Source organism: Gopherus evgoodei, chromosome 4 (genome assembly GCF_007399415.2).
Source record: "Gopherus evgoodei ecotype Sinaloan lineage chromosome 4, rGopEvg1_v1.p, whole genome shotgun sequence".
NCBI lineage: Eukaryota > Metazoa > Chordata > Testudines > Testudinidae > Gopherus > Gopherus evgoodei.
Genome location: NC_044325.1, coordinates 99,667,420 through 99,690,666, shown reverse-complemented (window position 1 = coordinate 99,690,666; position 23,247 = coordinate 99,667,420). Strand labels below are relative to the sequence as shown.

Here is a 23,247-nt window from a genome sequence, read left to right as displayed (position 1 = left end):
CCCGCACGCCCCACCTCTCCTTCCCCAGCCCCTAGTTAGTACTTCAGTAGGGCGGGAGAAAAACTGCGAAGTCCCTTTCTGATTGGGTCCCTCTCCTTAAGCGTGCGCGGATTGGTCGGAGTTCTGAGGGGCAGTCCTGGAGGCCCGCTTGAAGGCCATTGGACGACGACTTTTGTGAGCTGCTCCCTCATTGGCGGAGAGGGGCGCTAGGTATCGGGCTGGGGGAAGAAGCCATTGGCTGGAAAGTAGGTTAGTGGTGCGACGTTCAGTGGCAAGCCAGGCGGAAAGTAGGTCAGGGACGGGGGTGCCTGTGCTGCTCATAGCCCTCACCGCGCCGCCGAGGGGTATCGACTCCCTCCCCCCTATACGGTGAGGAGAGAGGGGCTGGGTCCGGTCAGGGGACCGGGGGGGGGGTCCTGTCAGAGGGGGAAGAGGTTACCGTCAGGGAGGGTGCGGGGGCGAGAGACGGGGGCGATTCCTTTCCGGAGTCCGAGAGAGACCGGGGGCGAGGGGAAGAGAGTGTGTGTGTGTGTTGGGGTTGTGTGTGTGTATGTGTGTGTATGGAGGAGTGGTGGCGAGGGAGTGGGGCTGCAGGGTGGGGGGGCTGGGGATGTGTGGAGGTGCTGGGGAAGGGAGTGAGGGTGTATGTTGGGGGGTTTGGGTGTGTGTGGAGGGGTGAGGGGTATCTGTATGGGAGGAGGGCGTGATTGTGGACACCCAGCAGAAATATATATTACAAGTGTGTGTGTGGACACCCAGCAGAAATATATATTACAAGTGTGTGTGTGTGTGTATATATATATATACACACACAAAATCTACATTACAGGTCCCCAATCCCCATACCCTGACACACGCCCCTCCCCCCGCCCAGTGTATCCCCAGGCTATATAGTTTTCAAGGCTTCCTGAGGGAAGAGGTGGGGGAACAGACAAAGTCCCTCCTTCTGAGTGGAGAGCAGCATCCCCTCTCTTCCAGCCATGGCTAAGGCATACTGACTGGTTCGACTTGGGGTATGTTTTTGTTAAATAACCCCCTGCTGTATGGTGTAATAAATGACAACAGTTAATCATACGTGTATATATAAGAACCTAATGAAATACTAAGAAGTCAAACAGGATGAAATGGGCTTATTAATACACAGAAGGAGAAGCTGCAGGTGGATTCCACTGGTTATAGTTTACATGGTGGAGGATATCATGCATCAGTTCTTAGTGCTTAGAGTCTATCTTAGTTCATTGGTTAAAATAATTTTCTTTACTTGTAAATCTGAGGTAAATATAATTATTCTGTGTAGAAAATGTCCAGTGCTGGAACAAAGTGTGGTTTGGTCCCCTAATGTGCTCTCCGAAGTTTGAGAGCTCCCAGCCTTCCCATAAGCAATATTTGAATAGACTCTTTCACCATTTTGCAGAGGCAGAAGAAGAAAGAGCGGGGCAAAGATTATTAGGCCAGAAAATCTTGCTGTTTGATCATATTTTCGTGCTTACTTTTTAAAATAAAAATATGTTTTACTCTTGATTAGCTGTTTGGAAGTTGTCATATTTAGTACTGCTGCTCAGGATGTTCCGTGGTAGCTGTTATTTGTATCCGTGGTGTCTTCTGTTGATCTTGATGCTGTCATTTAATGAAGCACAGGTTGAGAAAGTAAATATAATACACTGTAATAAAATGCACCAATGTACTGAGAACAATTACTGTGCCTTCTTAATACAATGATTTTTACTTGGTTTTTAAAATTTTGGTTTACCGATTATAAAAGTCCCATTTGAGAGCAGTAGAAATTCATCTCTTCAGATACCTCAACTTTCTACTAAATTATTCACATTCCAGAATTTAGAAACCCTGTATCCCCCCCTTTAATTTTCAGTATATGTCATATAGATGAAGGATGCGTAAACAAGAATCAAAGTTTAGAAAGTTATTGCTAATTGTGAGACTTGTACGGTAGCTTTGTTTAGACTAGGAAAATTCCCCCTCGCTACTTTTTTAAGAACAGTTTGACACCCCTTCACACCAATGTAAACAGGGTTTAAACATCTTTTAAAACAAGTTAACTGGTCATGATCAATCCTAAAATCCTCCGATGGATCCTTTCTGTACTAGGTTCTAAGTAGTGTCTAAAGTATTAGCTAACTAACTTTGAAAAACAAAATAAAAGCTACAAGACACACTAGAGGAAGAGATTGAATTCCAACTGAAATGCTGAAATACAGTTCTCCTTTGCAGACCTTGAGGCTAAATTCTTCCCTGCCACCTAAACTCACTAATCCTGAAACTATCATTGTTGTATACAATGTTGTTGTAGCTCTGTTGGTCCCAGGATACTAGAGATAAGATGGATGACTTAATATATTTTATTGCAGTGGTTCTCAAACTGATTTGATCATGTCCTCTTCTTTGTGTCTAGTCATTTATGCCTCCCCCTGCTCTCACCACGCAAGAACATATACTGCCAGCTCTGAAGGCTGAGTGTAAAGTGGCAGCTGCTGACCAAGCCCCCAGCATACCGTCGTCAGCAGCAGCAGCAGCACGGAACTAAGGGTGGCATGGTATGGCATTGCTGGCACTGGCGGTGTTGCTGCCTTCAGAGCTGGGTGCCTGGCCAGCAGCCACTGCTCTCCTAAAGCTTCTCTCTCTCACACACACCATACACACCCAGAATACATTCTGTGCCCCCTAGTTTGAGAACCTCTGTTTTATTGGACCAACTTCTGTTGGTCAGAGAGGCAAGCTTTCAAGTTTACACAGAACTCTTCTGGAAGCTCGAAAGCTTGTCTCTCACCAACAGAAGTTGGTCCAATAAAAGATATTGCCTCACCCACCTTGCCTCTCTAATCCTGAAAGTGTAATAACTGTCCAAAAGAATAATATTCTAGCTTTTGTGACTACAAACTATATCTAGTCAGTAAAACTAATATGAACATTAGAATATCTTTAATGAGAACTGCTATCTTAATACTGTCCTTTAAGACTTAGTAAGAAAAATGGAAATACACTAACTCTCCATCTTTTTATGGTCTGTTATACCAAATTAACTCTCAAAAGTCCCCGACAGTACCTTTTGATTTTGGCCTAGAAGTGCCAATATATGTTTGAGAGTTGAATAGACTGACGCTATCGCTACCCTACAGCTTAAATTGACATAAATTATGTCGCCTGTGGCTAATTCATACCCCTCCCCCTGAGCGACATAACTTATGCCTACTTAGTGCTGTCCACACTGGTGCTTATGTTGGCAGGAGAGCTTCTCCCACTGACATCGCTACCATTGCTTCCAGGGGCTGGAATAATTAAGTTGACGGGAGAGCGCTCTCGGAATTGGACCTATAGCATTCACTAACTATGAACACTATAAAAACAATAGAAAAGAATGAGTTACAGTTATCATCTTCTGTTCCTCTTAACTTTATCAAAACATTTTGGGATGTAGTTTTCCAGGTATGATTTTTAGCCTCAAGCGAAAAAAAATTTTTTTTTTTAATTTGATCAATCTATTCAGGTTGAGTTATGAATCTGCATAAAAACGTGGTGGTTTTTGTAAGCCTTATTGAAGGAGAAACTATCCAAGCTAAAAGAGAAAGTTGCATATTTTTAAAAACAAGTTATGACGTTGTTAAAGGTGGCATTTTCACTTATACGCCTAGAGTACTTTCTACTCGTCTTTCTACAGGGATGACTAAACTGGCTTAAAATTTTTAGATACTTGCAGATATGGTTGCCTTCTGCTCCCTTTACTAGTTTTTTCTCTCTCTAAAGCAGGGGAAGTTAAATGCAAAATCTAATGGCAAGGTTGAAGAACTTAGCATATAAATCTTAAATTTCAAAAAGTTTTTAACACAAAACATGAACTTGGCAGAACTGTGCATGCAGTGTTCTAATTCTCCTGATGAAATGTGTACCCTCATATAGTGCTGTTTAAATGTGTGAGATTCAGGAAAAACAAGTTAATGATGTATTTGAAATCCTAACTTTTGCTGTATTTCATTGAAAAGGTTTCATTTTAGAGGTTGGTGAAATTGTATATCTTGGGTTTCCAGGTAATCTAATATAGTCTATAACAAAACCTCTTTTATAAAAACCCCTGGTTAGTTAACTGTTTTACCCTCAACTATGAATGACTGATTCTGCATTAAATACACCATGTTGTATAAAAATGACAAACAGGTATATTTTCATCACCTTTTACATCAGATTATGTGCACAACTATAACAATAGGAGCTATGTATCTTATCTGATGTTTTAATCCAGTCTGTGAAAATAAATTTAATGTTAGGCTACGTATTCAGGGCCCAGGCTCCATCTCCTTGGAAACCTGATTTTTTTCACTCAACATTGTAAGCTCAATTTGTCTAATCAATTTTTAAGAATAGATGCAAAACCTCAAAGCAGCTACCACTAGGTTTCAGCAGACTGACGGATTCATGATCAATTTAATAAACTGGAACAAGATGTTATTTGTGGCCTTTGAGAAAGTTGATGACTAACCTAGTTGTCCTTGCACTAGTTTGGACAGTGGCTAATAAACAAATTTCAAACTACATTATAACATTAAACTTTCAGTGGGCTTTAGCCCATGAAAGCTTATGCTCAAATAAATTTGTTAGTCTCTCTAAGGTGCTACAAGTACTCCTTATTCTTTTTGTTTAACTAAGGAATCTGAAGAGTAAAAATCTAATAAAACTCCCCCCCCCCGCGCCATAAATGAACATAAGATAGGAACCGCTAACCTAGTACTAGGAAGGTCATCTGGTGTTAGCCCATGTTCCATGTTTTTCTCATTTGCAACTACAATGGGTATTTCTTAGTCAGCATACAAATTCTGTGTAACCTTTTGAGTTCCTGCTGTTTGGAGAGCTTGGTATTAAGTGTCTCTGATGTCAGATATGAGAGGGGTAGCCGTGTTAGTCTGCATCTGTAAAAAGCGACAAAGAGCCAATACGTCTGTTAGTCTATTAGGAGCCACAGGACTCTGATGTCAGAGTTTAACACCGGCAGCTGACTCAGAGTCAGAACAGCTTGTGTACCTGGGCTGATGCCACACTGTAGTTTGAGGAGTGGGAGGGGAAGGGAGGAGAGGAGGAGTTTCTAGTAGGAAGGATGCCAATAGGCTTCTTTTACAGCAAAAAATATCATTCACAGGAGTTAAAGCAGTAAATGGCATAATCCATTTAAAATGGCCTAGTCAGTCTACATTTCTTATTAACTTTTCTAAAGAAGACTACACAGACAAGTATAAACAGTGATAAAATACAAATTTATTTTTCATAACATGTCATTGCTTATGGCAACTATTTCTTTGCCTGTCATTAAATTAGCAAGCTTTCCATTGATATGGGGCTTTTGAATAGCAGCTTATGTGAAGGAAGTACTGTTGTCTGAAAGCTTACTCTTAAGGTAAATATTTAATGGTACACTTCTGGTATGGCTACTGTTGAAATATAATTCCCATTAAGTAATTACAGTATCATTGTGGAGGAGTATTTCTAACACTTGTCATGTTAAAGAATAGTAGTTTCACAGTTTCTGAACAGTTTGCATTGGCATCATATCCTTCAAGCCATTTTGTTATAATCCTGCCACTGAAGTTTTTAGATTTCAGATACATGACAGATTTCAAAGAATACAGTCTTCAGCAATGATTTTTTTAAAAATGAAATTTAGGGAAAAACAGCTAATGCAATCTATGTATTTTAAATGTTTTCAGTGTTCTGGTTACAGGATTCTATATAGAAAGCTGATTTGGAGGTATTATCTTGCGGCTCATGCTTTTTTGCAGTTTTAGTGAGTTACCATATTATAGATTATCAGTTTGCTAAGACTCAAAGAAATACCATGCAGTAATTGAGCACTTGATTTCTTTTTATTTTATTTTATTTTTTTTTATGCAATTTTCCCTTCATCTTAGAACTGTGTGTGTGTTAAGAAGGGAGTACCTACATGACTTGTGCCTTTCTCTGCAGTTGTTTGACTGTCTTGGTACCATGGACAGCTGAAAAATTGGTAAGTACAGAATGAGTCCATTTGTATTTTCCCCTCAAACCTATGTTTTGAATCTTTCATGAGAAGTCAGATGTCCAGGAAGACTCAGCTAATGATGCATGCTATACAATTTAGCTTAATTTTTTTAATGAAGTATTTCTTCTGCCCTTTGACTTTTAAACAGACTAGTTATTTATGCAGAATATAGTCTGTGCTCCAGTCTGGAAAAAAATAAAAATGCAGAGTTGAATGTAATTGTTCCAGGCTACTGTTATGCGCTTACTTAAACACTGCTATTATCATTCAAACATAAACTTACATGGTCAGTTCAGGATTAGACAACTGAAGGAGTTTTCAGTCTTTAAACTACCTATTGGACAGAGGGGGTCACTGTAATCTTGAGATGGCTCCCAATCCTGCTGGAAAGGTATAACAAGTGGGGTTCCGCAGGGGTCTGTTTTGGGACCGGTTCTGTTCAATATCTTCATCAATGATTTAGATGTTGGCATAGAAAGTACGCTTATTAAGTTTGCGGACGATACCAAACTGGGAGGGATTGCAACTGCTTTGGAGGACAGGGTCAAAATTCAAAATGAGCTGGACAAATTGGAGAAATGGTCTGAGGTAAACAGGATGAAGTTCAATAAAGATAAATGCAAAGTGCTCCACCTAGGAAGGAACAATCAGTTTCACATATACAGAATGGGAAGAGACTATCTAGGAAGGAGTATGGCAGAAAGAGATCTAGGGGTCATAGTAGACCACAAGCTTAATATGAGTCAACAGTGTGATACTGTTGCAAAAGAAGCAAACATGATTCTGGGATGCATTAACAGGTGTGTTGTAAACAAGACACGAGAAGTCATTCTTCCGCTTTACTCTGCGCTGGTTAGGCCTCAACTGGAGTATTGCGTCCAGTTCTGGGCACCGCATTTCAAGAAAGATGTGGAGAAATTGGAGAGGGTCCAGAGAAGAGCAACAAGAATGATTAAAGGTCTTGAGAACATGACCTATGAAGGAAGACCGAAGGAATTGGGTTTGTTTAGTTTGGAAAAGAGAAGACTGAGAGGGGACATGATAGCAGTTTTCAGGTATCTAAAAGGGTGTCATCAGGAAGAGGGAGAAAACTTGTTCACCTTAGCCTGCAATGATAGAACAAGAAGCAATGGGCTTAAACTGCAGCAAGGGAGATTTAGGTTGGACATTAGGAAAAAGTTCCTAACTGTCAGGGTAGTTAAACACTGGAATAGATTGCCTAGGGAAGTTGTGGAATCCCCATCCCTGGAGATATTTAAGAGTAGGTTAGATAAATGTCTATTAGGGATGTCTAGACAGTATTTGGTCCTGCCATGAGGGCAGGGGACTGGACTCGATGACCTCTCGAGGTCCCTTCCAGTCCTAGAGTCTATGAGTCTATGAGATATGGGGAACTTAAAATGAGTTAAAAGGAGTTTTAAGTACTACACTTGCTCCCTGCCATTTAAAAAAAAATCCAATCATATTTTCCAGTTTTTATATTTTAGCTGATTCTTTCCTTTGTGTTGAAAGAGAACCACACAAACAGGAAGAGTCTATTGACTATACAGGAGAAACTGAATATGCACAAAGTGTGATCAAATGCTTTTCCAGTTTTATACAAGATGCCAGTAGAGTCAAAGAAATGTAGTTTCTTTTAAGGATTCTTTAAACAGCCGGATTATTCATTAAACATCTATATGAATATTTAATAACTTCCTCTTGGAAGAGCTTTAATATACAAACATTCTGCATGGGGGAAATTACAGAGAGCCCAAGTCCATTCTTAGACTGGAAAGTTCTGCAATCTGAACACCTTAAGTTTAAATAATTGTCCATATAAAAGTTTCAGCCAGCCTTTCTTTGTCTGTACTCTTCTCTGTTTTCTGAGTGTTGTTACATTTCTGTCAATAAGACTAAGTACTGAAATGAACTGAGGAGGAATATAAGGAGAGAAGATGGAGTGGATGAATTACACCAGTGGAGGGCAACCTGTAATCCATGGGCCACACGCGGCGTGTCAGGGTAATCCGTTGGCAGGCTGCCAGACCGTTTGTTTACATTTCCACGGCTGCCTGGAGCTCCAAGTGGCTGTGGTTCACCATTCCCGGCCAATTGGAGCTGTGGGAAATAGCAGCCAGGCTTGCACTGCTTCCCACAGCTCCCACTGGCCGGGAACGGTGAACCGCAGCCACTGGGAGCTGCGGACGGCAAATGTAAACAAACAGTCTGGCAGCCTGCCAGCGGATTACCCTGATGCCACAGGTTGCCCACCATTGAATTATACCTTTCACAGTCTCACAGTAAGATCTTTAAAGGACATGAGTGAGTGGCACTGCACTTCTGATTTTTGATGATACATGAACTACTTATGGGCCTGAGCATAATATATATTCATGGGCCAGCACTGTAATCTGAGTATGTCTACTCTGCAAAATAAAAGCCATGGCTGGCCTGTGCCAGCCAGCTCCATTTTCTAAGGCTTGTGCTGTGGGTCTGTTTCATTGCTGTGTAGACTTCTGGGCTTGAGCCCTTGCAGGGTCCTAGAGCCTGGGCTTCAATCCGAGCCCAGAAGTCTATGCAGCAGTGAAACAGCCCTGCAGCACAAGCCCTGTGAGCCCGAGTCGGCTGGCATGGGCCAGCCACAGGTTTTTCTTTACTGTGTACCCGAAGAAGACTGTGGGTAAAAACTGTTGTACTTGGGCTCAGTGTCTGGGTGTACACTTTGACTAACATTCTAAAGATGTTTAATATATGGTGTGAAATAGTGGACTTATCACTGGAGTTTCTCCTTGTTGCTAGGCATGGCACAGCAGTTCTCTCTCTCTTTTCCCCCCTCCTCCACCTAGTGTCCCCTGCTGCTGGCTGCTCTGGTCTTCTAGTAGTTCACCTCTTCCTGTGACTTCTGCCACCTTCTTCATTCATTCTTTGTTAGCCAAGTTTGTTTTTTGTTTTTTAATATCCTTTCACTCAGTTTAGTGCAGTGGTTTTCAACCTGTGGTCTGCAGATCCCTGGGGGTCTGCAGAGTATATCTAAAATTGCCATAGGAGTCCATAACTCCGTTTGAAATTTTTTAGGGGTCTGCAAATGAGAAAAGGTTGAAAATAACTGGTCTGGTGTCCTTAAAGAAATGCTGCAAGGCTTCTGTTTCCCCCCTCACCCTTGCCCCCATTCCATCTCCCTGACATTCTCATTAGTCTCTTTAAGGAAAAATTGAGTTGGCTTGGGATCAAAGACTTCCAAATGAACTTTCCTTCCACAGAATATTGCTTATTGTCTTAGTCTATATAGCACAGTTGTCAGTGAAAAGGGAAATACCTGTTCCCATCTGCACACTTTCTAGGAGATCGTTTATCATAATATAGAACAAAGTAGCAGTCCCCAAATGAACTGAGTCTCTTTTAGCTACCCTCTTTACACCTGACATTTGCTACAAGTGTACTGAGATGGGGCGATTGGGTCCACAGGCCCTCATTAATCCCCCTGGCCAGTGAGGGGCCTGTGTGCCCTGTCATATATGGTAAAAGTAATTCTTTGTAATGGATTAAAAGTGTGCAGAGACTGGAGTTTTCTTTTTATCTTGCAAATGGTTGACCTTAAAGTGCATCTGTTTCTTCCATAAATGAAAAGCTTCACTTTGTGAATTGCAATTAATTGACCATTTTACTATTTTCAAAAGACTAGAGGTACACTCTCTGGAAGACTTTTCTGATTAAGTCTTTTCTGCTGTTTAAGTTAGTTCTAAGATAGGAGGAGAAAAATGTTTCAGATTTATGATTGGACCTCTTAGAATTGAATTAGTCCTATAAGTGAGAAATTTGAAGGTCATTCATTCTTGCCATATTCATAGAATCATAGAAATGTAAGGCTGGAAGGGACTATAAGATATCAAGTCCAGCCCCCTGCACTAAGGCAGGACCAACTCATCCTAGACCACCTCTGACATGTTTGTCTAACCCAGGGGTCACAAACACATGGCCTGCGAGGTCCTCGCAGCCCCCCTACTCTCCTCCAGTGTTTACCTACAGCAGCTGTAGCCCGACGCGCACTGGGGGCCACGGTTCCTTGTTCCTGGCCAATGGGAGGTGCTGGAGTTGGTGCCTGAAGCCGCAGCAACACACACACCCTCTGCCCCTGCTGCCCCACGTTCCAGCCACTTCCTGAAGCAGCGCGGGCGCAGGACGGGCAGGCAGGCAGGGAGCCTGCCATGCCCCCAGTGCACAGTGGGCCAGAGCCAGCCCCCCGAACTCCTCCTGCAGTCGAACCCCTGACCCCCAGCAACACCCCTCCTGCACCCCAACCCACTGCCCTGAGCCCCCTGCTGCACCCTTCCCCCCCTGCACCTCACACCCCCCACCCCAACTCCCTGCCCTGAGTCCCTGCCACACCCCTCCTGCACCCACTAAGGGCAGGGAGGGGATGAAGTTGGGGTGGGGATTTCGGGGAAGGGGTTGGAATGGGGACGGGGAAGGGGTGGGAAGAGGTGAGGCAGGGGCGGGGCTTCATGGAAGGGGTGGAGTGGGGGAGGGGCTGAGGGCGGCAGGGGGAGGTGTCAGTAATGCGACCCTCGGGCTGATGTACTAGTCCTCATGTGGCCCTCATGGTTATTTTGAGTTTGAGACCCCTGGTCTAACCTGTTCTTAAAAACCTCCACTAATAGAGATTCCACAACTTCTTTTGGAAGCCTATTCTAGAGGTAAACTACCTTTGCAGTTAGAAAGTTTTTCCTAATATCCAACCTAATCTTCCTTGCTAAAGATAAAACATTTTAACTTTTGTCCTACCTTTACTGGACATGGAGAACAATTGATCACCATCCTTTCTGTAACAGACTTTAACACTTTTTAAGACTAGCCGTTCCCCCTCGTCCCCCACCAGTTTTTTCTTGGGACTGAACGTGCCCAATCCCTTTGCTGTAAGGTGCTAAAGTGATTATGTAATTTGGCCCTCTGTTTTAGGAAAACTACACCCTTTCTGGAGGAAACGAATCTAACAAAAAGTCCAAAGTAAACATTGGCTCTAACCAGTGTCTGGCATTCCTTGCTCTCTCCAGGCCACAGTACTTTCCCTAAGGTTTGTGTGATATATTCTCCTTTATACTGGGATTCCCCACATATTTTCTTCCCTTGGTTATAGGGTCCAAACTGGACACCACCAGTCTTTTTTATCTGGTTCTAATCTCTCTGCCAGGGTTATGACCACCTCCCATCTACCACAGTGGCGATTGGGTGAAGAGGAATATCTTCCTTCTTTTTCTTTTATCTTTCTGTCTCAGAAACCATAAGCCTGGGCCCCTAAAGAAAGGGGAAGCGCACCTCCAGGGGCTCTGCATGCTCTATTACAATGCCCTGGGTAACTTCATTCACGCACTTCTGCAACTTATCTTATCTCCTCCCTTTAGTAGATATCCAATGCCTATTACTTTTCAGGCTCTCTAGCACAGTCTGGCCATTTTCCAGGAACTCTCAAAAGAAGAACCACTGCAAGTCTTGATCCCTCCCTCCTCTGTCTTTCACTGAGGAACAGGAATTGCTTTTTTCCTCCTGCTTATTTTTCCAGAATGCATTGGAGCTAAGTCTACAATTTAAAACAGTCCCTAAATGTAGATTTACACAACAGACTGTTACAGACTTGAATGAATTAAATTAAAAAGTTGTCTACACTGTCACTGTTACTTATGGTGTATATTTTTAAAACACACTTATCTTCAGGTCTTGGTTTTAATTCAGAACCCCAGAAAATCACTTAGTCCCTGTAGGAAATAGTTTTGCACCTAGCATTCCTATATGGCACTCTTATTAAAAAGCCTCAGGACAGTAGATAATTTCATTTCCCCACTGAAATGAAAAATAGGGGTAGTTCAGGCCAATTTCAGCCTTTACCCAGCATAGTGTGGCTTTTGTGGATTATGTCAGACCTTCAACAACTTAATGTAAAAACAAACGGAAGTTTTCTGGTTTCAGATTCTGTCTGTCACTAATTGAAGTGTCTGTTACATTTCCATTTAGGAATTTTGCTTTTATTTAAATTCTTTTTTAACAAAACACTGTTCAAGTGACTTCCATGGCATGATTTTAAAACTCGTGTAATTGAGGAAATTCAGATGTCTGTTACTTGATTCTTCACTAAGCATTGCAGTATGCAGTGTTACATGCTGTGTGAGTGGAGTGGGCAGATAGCTAGCTGCATCCCCCAGTAGCTGCACAGTAGTATGGAAACTTGTCAGTAAACTTAAGGATATTGTCACACGCTATTCTAATTTATTTCTCATAACATTTCTTTTATGTGAAATAGATTCCCTGTTTTAATTGCTGCTATTACAGTTAAATTGGTTGTTCCTAAAGTAAACTGAATATTCAACATAGGACTTGCATATGACATCAGTCCAGTGGTCCAGCGAGTCCAGTGTCTTAGGTGCCATCGGGGAGTACCAAATGCTTCAGAGGAAGGTGCAAACATTCTCTTAAGGGCAATTATAGAATAACCTGCCCATAAGACAGTGATGTCAAACACCCATGTGCAGAGGATCCAGCTATCGTAAGGTATTTATTTGCCCCCCTTGGCACATCGAGATTCTACATAATTTAAGCATTCTTTGAGAGGCAGAGGAGGTAGTATTGAATTGTGGTGGTGGTTTGTGTTTTGTTTTGGGACAACCAAAAGGGCTAGAAAAACCTTTCAAATGTGAGCAGAATGTAAACCAGAGCATGCTTTTCTTTCTGAATTTGCAAACAGCCTGAAGCTGCAAACAGGTAACTAACCTTCTTTAAGGTGATAGCTTAAGCATAACAGTGACGCTTAAATTGTTTGATTATCTAGCTTTTAAGTACTCAGCGGTGTGTCTGATTTCTGCAGTGACAGAAATTGTGTGTGATCAACTACTTATGTACACCAATAGCCAAACAAAGGTCAGCATTAGCCGTGGTTCTAAAAGTGGCATAAAGCTTATGTCAGTCTAGTTAGGGTGACAGTGTCTGTGTAGTAGGGGTGCCTCTAGGCATTTTGCTGCCCCAGGCACGGCAGGCAGGCTGCCTTCGGCGGCTTGCCTGCGGAGGGTCTGCTGGTCCTCCGAAGCCACAGGACCAGCGGACCCTCCGCAGGCAAGCCGCCGAAGGCAGCCTGCCTGCCACCCTCGCGGCGCCGGCAGAGTGCCCCCTGCAGCTTGCCACCCCAAGCATGCGCTTGGCGTACTGGGGCCTGGAGCCGCCCCTGCTGTGTAGACACTGTGTCCCTTACATGTCTGTTGGCTGTCTTGCCGTGAAATTGACAAGAAATCTGGGGAGCTAGAACCCCTCCCCTTGGAGAGCTGGGTGGCTGGCTCCCAGCTGGGAGCCATGGCAAGAATGGACTCCATCCCAGCTGTGGGAGCCTTCCCTCCCTCCCTCAGCTGGGAGCCAGGATGAGAAGTCAGCCCCATCCCACTCTCACTTTGCCGGGAGCCGGGCAGTCTTTTCAGTGTCATGGCTCTATGATAAGACAGAGTCTGTCTGGGCAAAAATCACACTGGGGAAGAAAGCTACTAGAGCCTCCCCTGGGATAGTGCTTGGGGTGTGCTATAGACCACCTGGGATTTGAATATGGACAGAGACCTCCTTTAATGTTTTTAATGAAGTAAATACTAATGGGAATTGTGTGATCATGGGAGACTTTAACTTCTCAGATATAGACTGGAGGACATGTGCTAGTAATAATAGGGCTCAGATTTTCCTGAATGCAATGGCTGATGGATTCCTTCACCAAGTAGCTACTGAACTAACGAGGGGATGCCATTTTAGATTTGGTTTTGGTGAGTGGTGAAGACCTCGTAGAACAAATGATTGTAGGGGACAACCTTGGTTCGAGCGATCATGAGCTAATTCAGTTCAAACTAAATGGAAGGATAAACAAAAATAGATCTGTGACTAGGGTTTTTGATTTCAGTAGGGCTAACTTTAAAAAAATTAAGGAAATTAGTTAGGGAAGTGGATTGGACTGAAGAACTTGTGAATCTAAAGGCAGAGGAGGCCTGGAATTACTTCAAGTCAAAGTTGCAGAAACTAGCAGAAGCCTGCATCCCAAGAAAGGGGAAAAAATTTATAGGCAGGAGTTGTAAACCAAGCTGGATGAGTAAGCATCTCAGACAGGTGATTTAGAAAAAGCAGAAAGCCTACAAGGAGTGGAAGATGGGAGGGATCAGCAAGGAAAACTACCTTAATAAGGTCAGAATATGTATGGATAAAGTGAGAGAGGCCGAAAGCCATGTAGAGTTGGACCTTGCAAAGGGAATTAAAACCAATAGTAAAAGGTTCTATAGCCATGTAAATAAGAAAACAAAGAAAGAAAGAAGTGGGACCACCAAACACTGAGGATGGAGTGGAGGTTAAGAATAATCTAGGCATGGCCCAATATCTAAACAAATACTTTGCCTCAGTCTTTAATGAGGCACTTAATGATAATGGCAGGATGACAAATGGGAATGAGGATATGGAGGTAGATATTACCACACCCAAGTAGAAGTCAGTTTTGAATAGCTTAATGGGATTAAATTGAGGGTGAAGGGAGGGGGGAGATAATCTTCATCCAAGAATATTAAAGGAACTGGCACATGAAATTGCAAGCCCATTAGCAAGAATTTTTAATGACTCTGTAAACTCAGTGGTTGTACTATATGACTGGAGAATTGTTAACATAGTTCCTATTTTTAAGAAAGGGGGAAAAACGTGATCTGGATAACTACAGGCCTGTTAGTTTGACATCTGTAGTATGCAAGGTCTTGGAAATTTTTTTGAAGGAGAAAGTAGTTAAGGACATTGAGGTCAATGGTAATTGGGACAAAATACATGGTTTTGCAAAAAGTAGATCATGCCAAACCAACCTGATCTTCTTTGAGAAGGTAAGATTTTTTAGACAAAAGAAATGCAGTGGATCTAATCTACCTCGATTTCAGTAAGGCATCTGATACAGCTCTACATGGGGAATTATTAGTTAAATTGGAAAAGATGGGGATCAGTATGAAATTGAAAGCTGGATAAGGAACTGGTTAAAGGTGAACTGTCAGGCTGGAGGGAGGTTACTAGTGGAGTTCCTCAGGGATCGGATTTGGGACCAATCTTATTTAATCTTTTTTTATTACTGACCTTGGCACAAAAAGTAGGAGTGTGCTAATAAAGTTCGCAGATGACACAAAGCTGGGAGGTATTGCCAATACAGAGAAGGACTAGGATATCATACAGGAAGATCTGGATGATCTTGTGAACTGGAGTAATAGTAATAGGATGAAATTTAATGGTGAAAAGTGTAGGGATTTAGGGATTAATAACAAGAATTTTTATTATAAGCTGGGGACTCATCAATTGGAAGTAACCAGAGGAGAAGGACCTCAGAGTATTGGTTGATGACAGGATGACTATGAGCCAGCAAATATGATATGGTCGTGAAAAAAGCTAATAGGGTCTTGGGATGCATTAGGCGAGGTATTTCCAGTAGAGATAAGGAGGTGTTAGTACCATTATAAAAGGCACTGGTGAGACCTCATCTGGAATATTGTGTGCAGTTCTGGTCTCCCATGTTTAAGAAGGATGAATTCAAACTGGAACTGGTACAGAGAAGGGCTACTAGGATGATTTGAGGAATGGAAAACCAGTCTTATGAAAGGAGATTCAAAGAACTTGGCTTGTTAAAATATATGGAGATAATTCAATCTCAGAACTGGAAGGAACCCTGAAAGGTCATCAAGTCCAGCCCCCTGCCTTCACTAGTGGGACCAAGTACTGATTTTGCCCCAGATCCCTAAGTGGCCCCCTCAAGGATTGAATTTATAACCCTGGGTTTAGCAGGCCAATGCTCAAACCACTGAGCTATCCTTCCTCCTAACCAAAAGAAGGCTGAGGGGAGATATGATTGCTTTCTGTAAATATATCAGTGGGATAAATACCAGGGAGGGAGAGAGAGGAGCTATTTAAGCTCAGTACCAATGTGGACACAAGAACAAATGGATATAAACTGGCCATCAGGAAGTTTAGACTTAAAATTAGATGAAGTTTCTAACCATCAGAGGAGTGAAGTTCTGGAACAGCCCTCTAAGGGAAGCAGTAGGGGCAAAAGACATATCTGGCTTCAAGACTAAGCTTGAAAAGTTTACTGAGGGGATGGTACAATGGGCTAGCCTAATTTTGGCAATTAATTGATCTTTGACTATTAGCGATAAATATTCCCCATGGTCTATGAATGGGATGTTAGATGGGGTGGAATCTGAGTTACTACAGAGATTTCTTTCCTGGGTATCTGGCTGGTGAGTCTTGCCCACATGCTCAGGGTTTAGCTGATAGCCATATTGGGTCGGGAAGGAATTTTCCTCTAGGGCAGATTGGCAGAGACCCTGGGGGTTTTCACCTTCCTCTACAGCGTGGGGCATGGGTCACTGGCTGGAGGATCCTCTGCACCTTGAAGTCTTTAAACCATGATTTGAGGTCTTCAGTAGCTCAGACATAGGTTAGGGGTTTATTACAGGAGTGGGTGGATGAGATTCTGTGTCCTGTGTTGTGCAGGAAGTCAGACTAGATGATCATAATGGTCCCTTCTGACCTTAAAGTCTATGACTTTATGACAAGGCTGACCTGCTCCTGGTGGGGTGCGGGGATGAGAGTGAGAAGCCAGGGCAGCTGGATCCCACTCCTTGGGGGGCGAGAAGCCTCAGGTAGCTTCCCCCTGCTCTCAGCGGGGAACGAGGAGGGGAGAAGCCCCAGGCAGCAATTAATCACAATTAATTTTTTTTTAGGGCTGTCAATCGCACTTAACTCACATGATTAACTCAAAATTAACTGCGATTAAAAATATCATGATTAATCAGACTGTTAAACAATAGAACACCAAATTAAATTTATTAAATATTTTTGGATGTTTTTCTACATTTTCAAATATATTAATTTCTATTACAACACAGAATACAAAGTGTACTGTGTTCACTTTATATTATTTTTATGACAAATATTTGCACTGCAAAAATAATAAACAAAAGAAACAGTATTTTTCAATTCACCTCATACAAGAACTGTAATGCAATCTCTTTAGTGAAAGTGTAACTTTCCAGTGTAGATTTGTTTTTTTGTTACCTAACTGCACTCAAAACAAATGTTTTAAAACTTGGGAGTCTACAAATTCACTCAGTCCTACTTCTTGTTCCGCCAATTGCTAAGACAAACAAGTTTGTTTATATTTATGGGAGATAATGCTGACTGCTTCTTATTTACAATGTCACCTGAAAGTGAGAACAGGTGTTTGCATGGCACTTTTGTAGTTGGCATTGCAAGGTATTTACGTGCCAGATATACTAAACATTCATATGCCCCTTCATGCTTCGTACACCATTCCAGAGGACATGCTTCCATGCTGCTGATGCTCTTTTTAAAAAAAATGCATTAATTAAATTTGTAAAAGCAGCAAAGAATCCTGTGGCACCTTATAGACTAACAGACGTTTTGGAGCATGAGCTTTCGTGGGTGAATACCCACTTCTTCAGATGCATGTCATCTGAAGAAGTGGGTATTCACCCACGAAAGCTCATGCTCCAAAACGTCTGTTAGTCTATAAGGTGCCACAGGATTCTTTGCTGCTTTTACAGATCCAGACTAACACGGCTACCCCTCTGATACTTAATTAAATTTGTGACTGAACTCCTTGGGGGAGAATTGTATGTCCCCTGTTCTGTTTTACCCATGTTCTGCCATGTATTTCATGTGTTAGCAGTCTCGGATGATGATTTAGCACATGTTCGTTTTAAGAACACTTTCACAGCAGATTTGACACAACACAAAGAAGGTACCGATGTGAGATTTCTATGGATAGATACAGCGCTCGACTCAAGTCTTCCAAAATCTGAGAGGGACGAGGTATGATGCAAGCTTTCAGGTGTCTTAAAAGATCAGCACTCCGGAAACTACAGAACTCAAACCACCAAAAAAGAAAATCGGCTTTCTGCTGGTGACATCTGACTCAGATGGTGAAAATGAACATGCGTCAGTCCGCTCTGCTTTGGATTGTTATTGAGCAGAACCTGTCATCAGCATGGATGCGTGTCTTCTGGAATGGTGGTTGAAGCGTGAAGGGACATATGAATTTTTAGTACATTTGTCCCATAAATGTCTTGTGATGCCAGCTACAATAGTGCCATGCGAATGCCTGTTCTCACTTTCAGGTGACATAAACAAGACTTGGACAGCATTATCTCCTGCAAATTTAACCAAACTTGTTTGTCTGAGTGGTTGGCTGAAGTAGGACTGAGTGGATTTGTAGGTCCTAAAGTTTTACATTGTTTTGTTTTTGAATGCAGTTACTTTTTGTATATAATTCTACATTTGTAAGTTCAATTTTCAATATAAATAGATTGCACTATAGTACTTGTATTAGGTGAATTGAAATATACTATTTCTTTTTGTTTTTATAGTACAAATATTTGTAAGAAAAAAGAAGTGAGCACTGTACATTGTGTTCTATCTTGTAATTGAAATCAATATATTTGAAAATGTAGAAAACATCAAAAATATTTAAATAAATGGTACTCTATTAACAATGTGATAAATCATGCGATTACTTTTTTTTAATCGTTTGACAGCCCTAATTTGGTCGTGTTAATCGTGTGAGTTAACTGTGATTAATCAATAGCCCTAAATAATAGTAATAAGTTAGTCCCCTACACAGAGTGAATTTAACACACCACACTCTCTGCCCCACCATGTGAAAATTCTTCCCAGGAAGCTAGTGATAGGCATATGTGGTAGGTATATGCCCTGAAGTGCAAGTGCATGGGTTTGTGTTTTTAATCCTACTTGATTACTAATTAGCTTTTGGCCTCAGTGATATCTTTTGGCAATGAGTTGCACAGATTAATTATGTATTGTACTACAGAAACAAGAGTCCTATAAATCACTTTTAAAGTTTACTTTTCAATTTGGTTGGATGTCCCTATTTTCTAAATGAGAGAGAGAGAAAGATGGGAGCGCCTGATTTATCCTGGTCTGTGCTGTTAATTTTGTATCAAGGATAGGGTTGCCAACCCTCTTGGATTGTCATGGAGTCTCTAGGAATCAGGCTTCATCTCCCAGAGGCTGCTGAAGCCAATCTGGTAGATTTTTTTTTAGGCCGCTAAAAGTCCGGTGGTGCACTGGGACTAATGGGAGTTGTGGGGGCAGTGCCTGCAGGCAGGTGCAGTGCGCGGAGCCACCTGGCTGCTCCTTAGCCTAGGAGCCAGATGTACTGGCTGCTTCTCAGGAGCTGCCCAAGGTAAGCATTGTCTGGCTGGAGCCCGCACCTCAATCCCTGCCCCAGCCTGGTGAAAGTGAGTGAGGATGCGGGAGACCAAGTGATGGAGGGAGGGGGGATGGAGTGAGTGCAGGCGGGGCCTTGGAAAAGGGGAAGAGGTGGGGCAAGGGTGTCTGGGTTTGTGTGATTAGACAGTTGACAACCCTAATCCAGAGAATCTGCTGCATCAGGCTTGAAATTACTATGGTTTCTCTTTTCTTTTTCCCCTCCCCCCATTCCAAGTTACTCATACAAGACATTCAATTAATTTACGTCGGAAATACTATCTGCCTGTAGGGCACACCTGGTGAACCATACTGATGTTGCCTGGTGCCCCCATTTTTTCCTTTTCCTCAAGTTTTCTCAGCAGCTGTCTGAGGGCTCTATCTCCGGGTTATTTATTTATTTTTGTCTTTTAACCAACTTCTCCATCTTTTTGCAGCTGGTCTCTGACAGGAAGTGAATCCCAAGGGGAGCAAGATGACTGGAGACTCCTCTTGCCTGGCAATATAGCCTTAGTTAAAGGGTAACTTTGCTCCTGCTTTAAATCAGATGGTTTAGATTGCCTCTTTCTTAATGAAGACAAACATGAAGGTCTTGGTTGAATTGATTCACTCCATTCATTAAAATAGCTTAGCCAGTTCAACCTCACCTTTGCCATCTTGAAGAAAATTGACTTCAGGTGGTCCATCCCTGATACAAACTGGTTCATCAGTAACAAGTCATCTTAAATTTGGTAATTTCACTTGTTAAAATTTCACTTGTTGCAGCTATTAAACTTATGATATGGACTTCCTATTGACAGTCCCTCCATATGTCCAGTTGTTACTTTACTGGTGGCAATCACCGTATTATCTCTTTGTGGGAAAAACTTTGTCAGGTTTGCATGGTTGATGGGATGGACACATGGGCCTTACATGGCTCAGGACAGGTGGTGTCCTTTGGAATTCCAGATCAACATCAACCTCATGAGCTGTCAGCCTTCTTCTTAGGGTCCCTCTGGGAACTGCAATCATTCATATGGAGAGCTATAGCAACCACCATGGATTAGCTCAGCCACCAAGATGGACCAAAAAATGAAAACCAGGGGACAGTGTTTCAAGTGCAGAAGATTCTAACGTTTGTCCTTGGCAAGACCATCAGTCAGGCCAACTGGCCTAACATTGAAGCCAGATGTGGGAGAAAGTAAGTAAAGACCTGAGGGTATAAATCAGATTCCATTGTTGGTCCTTCCGTAAATCCACCAACAAGATTACCAAGTCCTTGTCCTGGCATTGGCACTCACAGGCCTGAAGAATGGACACTCTGTCGTTTCTCTGTCTAAATCTATAGAGAGATGCTTTTCCATTCTTTATCTCCTTATAGTTAGGGTGGCCAGAAAGATCAGCTAGGATTGAACTTTAAGTCTTACTTTACATGTGCATCTGGGGCCAGGAAGTATGTCAGATGTGGGTACTGCCAATTTCTCAGGACCTCATTCATCAAGGTCACTTGATACTTCCAGTTCTGAACAACCATATCTCTTAGATGGTTACTGTCAGAATGACCACTTTTATAAAAGTGGACATTATCCAGAAACAATTCCGTCAACTGATCTTACAGGGGAATTTGGAGGACCTGTGTCTGTGTTCTGAACTTCCTTCTAGACGGTTTAATTTTTTTTTCTTTCCCCGTTAGATTCTGAGCTCTAGTTTCTTCAGAGAATAATTCTTAGCCTTGAGCAAGATGTCTTGTCTTCCCGGTTCTAGTTTGTTGCTTTATCTATATGCCCCATTTTCTGAAAACAACATTGGTATAAAGACTGCCCTTTGCCAAGTGGAACAGTGACATCTTTTACCAAACCCTTTTTTGAGCCACTGTGAGAAATGTCCTTGTATTTCCTGACCTGAAAGTTTACTTTCCTTTCTTGCTGTCACATAGACTTGAAGGTTTAACAAACTTTGGAGCCTTATCTTCAATTTATTTTCCAAATAAGGTTAATTAAAGTCAGAGAATGGAAAGAAAAATTGTGCCTTCCACTTAAACCAATCAACTATCTTGTTTCTTTCGAGGCCATGATATAATTTAGGACAAACAGTTGCACATTTCAGAGACAAGCAGGGCAATACAACTTTACTTACATAGAACCGAAAAGTGAGGAAGCCAGATGTTCTAGGGTATTTTATTAGAGACTTAGTAAGTGATGCAGAGTCATTTCTAGATGGATTGTCTGTTTTCCAAGCTAACAAGGCATCTAAATGAGTCTCCTGAAGGTATAACCCCAGCAGAGTTACCACCATTTTGTGAGTGGAAAAAATACCATGTCTCTTCAGATGAGATTTGCTGGGCAGCTACTGAGACTTCCATACACTTTTATTCGTGTAGTCATACAAAACTCATGTAATTTTCTTCATCTGAGGTGGCTTTCAGATGTAAAATCCTTCATTTGTTCATTGTAGGTCATCTGTGGAGATCCTCTTTCCACTTATTAAGGCATTTTCTCTTTTGTCTCCCAGTTGGATATACCTTATGGCTTGCTAACTCCCAGTAATTCCAAGCATAACGGATCAGTGAATTCCCATGACAGACTAATATACGTTTTATTCATAATTTTTTGTCTTCTCTAATGAGAATAATCCTGGGTCCTCACAGAGCATTTATGTTCAGCAACTTCTGAACTTCTGGTAACTGAGACTTCTTGTCACAGAGACAGATAGTATATCTGCCTTTATTTCATACTTTTCTCATCCTGAAGGAGGAAAGGGGGATGGAGGTTTTCAACCTGTTGTCTTAAAATTTAATCTTTTTGTTTTTTCTCATTATTTCTGGCAACATGGCTTGAGAGCAGTATCAGTGCAGTTCACGGGCCATGCCTGCATAGGGCACTGACAAGCACACTGCAAGGGAGGGTTGGGAGGGAAGAGAGGAACTTCTTGCTAGCCTTAAAGACTTTGGAAAAGGCAGGAATAAAACCAGTGGTTCCAAGCTTGATGGAGCAGCAGATTCCTATTCAGTGAAGAAAAATTGCAGAGAAGGAAACTAATTTTATAATTTCCCTCCACAAGTCAAATTTAATGTTGGTTTTCAGTGGGATGCCGTACCTCTCTACCTTCAAATGCAGATTCGTCTCTCCAGGATGTAAATTGGCTGGATATGTTGCTTGATGGCAATAGTATACAGCAAGCTTCTCTTAAATGGTTATTTATTCTGTAAATGTATTTTTTACACATTTTTCCAAAAGGTACTCCTAAAAATCTTTTCTCTGGCTGATCTAATCCATCCTCTTCCGCTCTCAGCAGGTGCAGTCATTTACTATCTGTGGATCTCAATTCTTGTTTCCTTGTATAGTTTTTTCCACTGCTTTTTGCTTGCCTTTTTGTAATCTTCTAAATATACTGAAAAAGTGAGGAGAGAGCAGTCGCAATGCAGTTTTTCTCATTATTATTAAGACTATAGAATGGTGGATTCATCAAATCCAAATTTGTCCAGATATTAGGCAATGCTCATCTGTTCACTTAAGCTCTTGTTTGCCTGATGATTGATTGTGTGCATTGGGGATTTATATGTTTAGCTGATATTTTGTTAAGGTGAAGTCATAAAAGAATAGTAAGCATATTTTAAAGTAGCAGTTCACAAATTTTCATATGTACTCTACCTTTAGACAGTTCCATGAAACACATCCCATTACAATAGTGATGTATGGAAAGATGAAAGTAGTAAGAGGTATGCTGTATTGGCAACAGGAGGAGAGGAGCCACCTGCCCCCCAAGGCTATACATGAGGATGAGACGTAAGATAGAAGTGGTCAGGGACTACTTTTTGAGCAGGACGAACGGAGAGCCCTGCAAATCTGCAGATATCCGTGGACCATTTTTGTGGATTGGATGCAGATACAAAATTCGTATTTGCGCGGGGCTCTAGACAGAGGCATTCATTTGCTGACCTCGACATGATGTACTAGGAACTGTGCTGTCTGCCTGGAGCCTGCATCCAA

At 41.9% G+C, this 23,247-nt stretch overlaps 1 protein-coding gene across 6 annotated transcripts in view; it reads left to right on the top strand.

Moving 5' to 3' along the window:
- The first annotated feature begins 258 nt into the window (after positions 1-258).
- ARNTL (aryl hydrocarbon receptor nuclear translocator like) overlaps positions 259-23,247 on the top strand; it is a 95,059-nt gene continuing 72,070 nt past the window's right edge. For 2 of the 6 annotated variants that reach the window (XM_030560329.1, XM_030560325.1), the window contains exons 1-2: positions 259-369; positions 5,965-6,004. The gene's annotated coding sequence lies outside the window, so the exon portion shown is untranslated. Of the gene's footprint in view, positions 370-5,909; positions 6,005-19,114; positions 19,257-23,247 lie in introns of all 6 variants that reach the window. The other 4 variants (XM_030560328.1, XM_030560331.1, XM_030560330.1 and 1 more) reach the window with 4 other exon arrangements.